Here is a 5,000-nt window from a genome sequence, read left to right as displayed (position 1 = left end):
AGAAAACATCTCATATCAATGTAAAATTCAACATATTTGGGCTGACAGTCTTGGAGATATGTCCACATTGTAAATAATGGAGAATGGGCTTAATTTCTAATTTGATTTATCGCTATGTAAAAGTGAGATAGGAAAGACACAGATTCATGTCTCCAAATAAATAATTTAGGAGAGACTTAAGGGGAAATTCATCTCTGTGTCTTTAATAAACAAGGAAAATCATTTCCATCTGCCCTTACAAAGTACAGATATAAGTGTGTTGATTAAGATATAAGGAGTTATTTGGGTTTTAGTTTCAGGTGGAAAAGCCTAAATTGTTGTTGTTGTTGTTGTTGTTGTTGTTGTTGTTGTTGTTGTTCTTCTTCTTCTTCTTCTTCTTCTTCTTCTTCTTCTTCTTCTTCTTCTTCTTCTTTTTCTTCTTCTGCTGCTGCTGCTTCTTCTTCCTCTTTTCTTCTTCCTCTTCCTCTTTTTCTTTTTCTTCCTCTTCTTCTTCTTCTTCCTCTTCTTCTTCCTCTTCCTCTTCTTCTTTTTCCTCTTCTTCTTGTACTATGGATTGAACCAGGGGCATTCTACTTCAGAGCTACACCTCCAGTCCTATTTAATTTCTCATTTTAAAACGGGGCCTCACTAAGTTGCAGAGGATCTCATTAAGTTGCTGAGGCTGACCTCAAACATGGGATTTCCTGTCTCAGCCTCCCAAGTACTGGGATGACAGGAGTGTGCCACCATGCCTGGTGTAGAAAAGCCTTTTAATAGCTATGTGCCTGGGGCAAATCACTGAGTATCTGGGCTCTTCCATAGGTGTTTCGTTTTATTTTGTTTTGTTCTGTTTTGTGTTATGGTTTAAATGGTACGAGGGCTCTTTTTCTTATTCAACTATGTGAGATTATCATTTTTAATTTTGGATAAATTGCTATAATACTAGATGTCAACCACTAAGCCAAGCATGGGAGGGAGGGATAGGGAGAGAATGGGGTGGGGATCGGGTGGGGGCTGACTGGGCAATGTGTGCATGTATGTCTACAAAAGTATGTATCCCACTATGATGTATGAATACAGTGCACCAATAAAAAAATATATAAATTAAAAAAAAAGAAAGAAAAATTAAAACTAAGAGGCATCTTGGTGCAGCTTTAACAAATCTTCATTAAAAAAAATCAGTAGGAAATAGAGAAGAGAAGGAAAAAGCAACATGTTGGCACACATGCTGGAGAGCCTGAAAATGGAACTCTGACCCTTTTCGGGACCCAAGCCCTTAAGTAGATTTAGTATTGGTATCTTCTTATCAGCGTTACCAAAGCCATGGGCTATTAAACTTATTTCTTAGCCAGGTGGTGCCTCTTTGTCTCCAGACAGTGCACTTACTAAGTTCAGGTTCAATAATCTACCTGGCCTTTGCCTCTATTATATTGGGCAGTATTGGTTGCTCATCACCTAGGGGTGCTTTGAAGCAGAACATGGAGTTTGCCTTTCCTATACCCAGGCCAGGTCACAGAGGAGAGGAGGTAAACAGAGGCACTGATTGCCTCTATATAGTTTTAGAGCTAAAGGCTTTAACTATCTCTAAGGCTTTTACAGATATGTTAATCATTAGAAGAAGGGCAAAGACAAAGGGGAAGTCTGCTTTGTAACAGCTGCTATCCCCTCCCTGCCTGAGTGTCTGCGCAGGACCCATCCCCTGACTATATTTTACATTTTGGAAATTAATACCAAAGCAATTTTCCAGTACTGGCACATTTTGTTGTTACTAGGGATTGAACCCAGGGGCATTTTTACTCTAAGCTATACTCCCAAACCTTCTTACTTTTAATTTTGAAACAGAATTTCACTAAGTTGCCAAGGCCCTCGCTAAATTGCTAAGACTGGCCTTAAATCTGCAATTCACTTATCTCATCCTCCCAAGTATTAGGATTACAGGAATACTCCACCATGCCTGGCTTCTTCCACATTTTTTAAAGAAAGTTGTTGTGAATGATTGTGGTAATTAAATAAAACCAGACCTATAAAACCCTTGCTATTGGATTTTGTATGGCAAAATTAACCTCTCCTGTTAATTACCAAAATTCAATGGAAGTACCAATTGCAGGTAATTTTAATAACTTTGAAAGAAATTTAAATGATTGGGTTGCAGTGTTTATAGAAAGCCCTTATAACTTCCATTGTCTTAAAATTCCAGTTCATTTTATTAGCAATCTTGTCTCTCTCATTCAGACACTCTTTTGAAGTCTGCTCTGTTGAGCTGAGGAATAGGCTAACATAAAGGCACTTAAAATCTCAGAAGAAAGTCACCGCCATTTCAGTTTTTCAGGAAGTTATTTACATTTCTACGGAAAACTAAGAAAAAATGAAGTGTCGAAGAAATAAAAGAGAAAACAATTCTCTTATTTCGGGAAGGAGATTTGCATATAATATACTTGGCCATACATCGTCTGACTTGACGCATTACAGATCTTTTACATTTTGATCTTTGGGATTCCACTTGCCTCCAGCCCCACCTTTGATGCCTCTAACTCCTCACATTCACCTAATGGAGAGGGATACATTAGCTCACCTCTTGGGGGGATCCCTGTCCAGCTGATCAAACACATGTGTGCAAGAGAAAGAGCTCTGTGCAGTACAAGCGTCATCTTTTGGCTTTAGAGGAGGTAACTCCATTGTTCCATTAAGATGAGTAAGATGCCAGTGTGAGTACCATTAGAGTTCTTAAAATAGCCCAAACACATGGTTTGCTCAGAATCCTTATTTTGTGCCAGATGGGCAAAACCTGTATTGTAGTTCTAAGTTGTCTAGCCAAGTAACATTAAATCAATAAACTCTTCCAAGATTCTGAGAAATAAGACTTTCCCTTCTTGTGAAATATTCCTAAGTCTGAAAGGGCAAAAGCTATTAGAAAGATGGTCTTAGTGACATTAAATATTTTATGAAATGATAGTAATTAACCTAGATATTTCTTTAATGCCATTTTTATTCAGTCAGCCAGCAAATACTTATTAAATGATTTCTATGTTCAGGCACCATTCTAAGTTCTGAGGAAAAGGCAGTGAATATGAAAGAAAAAGGCTCTTGTTTTAGTGGGGAACCAGTATTTCAACATACAGCTTCATTTTCAAGAGGAAACATATTCTAAAACATATTATAAACTCATATCTTATTCTCCATCTTGGACAAATTCCATAAAACCAATACAGTGACTAAAGAATTAAGTTCACTTTTACTTGACTGTTCATTGTTAAGCCACATTCTTATTTAAATTCAAACTTACCACCAATTAAAAGATCAATTTGGAATTCATTGCAGAAAGTAGATGCTGTGATACTTTTTTTTTTTTTTTTTTTTTTTGGCAGTACTGGGGTCAGAACCCAGGGGCATTCTACCTCTGAGCCACACCTCCAGCTCTACTTTTTTTTTTTTATTATTCTTTAAACAGGGTCTCACAAATATATATATATATATATATATATATATATATATATATATATATATATATACAGGGTCTCACTGAGTTGCAAAGGGCCTCACTAAATAGCTGAGGCTATCCATGAACTGACATCATCCTGTCTCCACCTCCCAAATGCTGGAATTACAAGCATGCACCACCATGCCTGGTAGTGATATGCATTTAAATACAGGCCAATTATAAGTAGAAAGAAATGTGATCACCGGATAAATTTTGTTAACCATTACTAATTGATCAGTGCGTTCTAAATTTATAGCTTCAAAGAAACCAGTATTAAAATAGTAATTTTTAAATGCTATATTTGTACAATTTTATAAGAAGTAAAATATAATTTGAGCAAATAATATAAAGTGTGAAAGAACCAAAAACCAATTTTATTTCGTGTGTGTGTGTGTGTGTGTGTATATGTGTGTGTGTGTGTGTGTGTGTGTGTGTGTGTGTGTGTGTGTGTTATTGGGGTTCCTGGAAACCCTTCTACCTTCAGGCTACACTCCCATACCTATTTTTATACTTTTTAATTTGTAAACAAAGTCTCTTAAACCAGCGCGGCTGGCTTCGAATCTGTGCAATCCTCCTGTCTCCGCCTCCCAAGCGTGGGGATTACAAGCGTGTTGCCACCACGCCCGGCTTAACAATTTCATTTCTACGTAAAGATAGTTTCAAAAGATGTGAACCCATGCTTATAAGAATGCTTACCAAAACTTATTGCATATTTTTTAAAAGTTCTTATTTTTCCATCAATCACTCATGAGAAATAATACACTGAGTCCTTAGTAGATATAGATTCACTCCATTTGACTTTTAAAGGATCATCTTAACTAGAATTACCTCTGGTTTATGGGAAAATGGAAACAGTCTACAAATTGCATTGAGTAAAGACATATTTTCAAATGGTGCTATTATCATGGACATATATTATTGAGAGTCATATAATTTTAACATTTTTTATATTCTTTCTAATCTATGCTGCCTTTGTTCACAGTGCCATGTTGTATGCAAATTCCATCCAATTTTCTTGAAACTCTTTAACTAGTTACTATGTTTAAACTGAAAATTGTGTATCATTGAAGATGCCAGATACTGAGGGAAGAATGTTCATGTGATCTGCTCTCCACCATATAACAGATCTCTAGAATTTACCTTGTTTAACTGACACTTTCTGCTCGCCAATTAGCAATTTCTCCATGTCCCTCTTACTCCTCCAAACCATCTCCATTTAGTGATCCTATAAATTTTTATTTTTTCTGTCTAAGGTACTGGGGATAGAACGGGGATGGGGGGCATTCTATCTCCAAACTACAACCCAAGCCCTCTCACCTTTTCTTTTCTTTGTTCTTTGTTTGGCTTCTTTCTTTCATTCCTTCTTTTCTTTCTCTCTCTCTCTCTTATCTTTCTCTTCTTTCTTTCTTTCTTTCTTTCTTTCTTTCTTTCTTTCTTTCTTTCTTTCTTTTTCTTCATACTGGAGATTGAACCCCAGGGCATTGACCTCCAAGTTACACCCTTATACCCTGAGCCCTTATTTTTTTTTAAAAAAACAGGGTCT

This window comes from Muscardinus avellanarius (genome assembly GCF_963383645.1).
Source record: "Muscardinus avellanarius genome assembly, chromosome: 4".
Classification (NCBI taxonomy): Eukaryota; Metazoa; Chordata; class Mammalia; order Rodentia; family Gliridae; genus Muscardinus; species Muscardinus avellanarius.
This window is presented reverse-complemented; position numbering follows the sequence as displayed.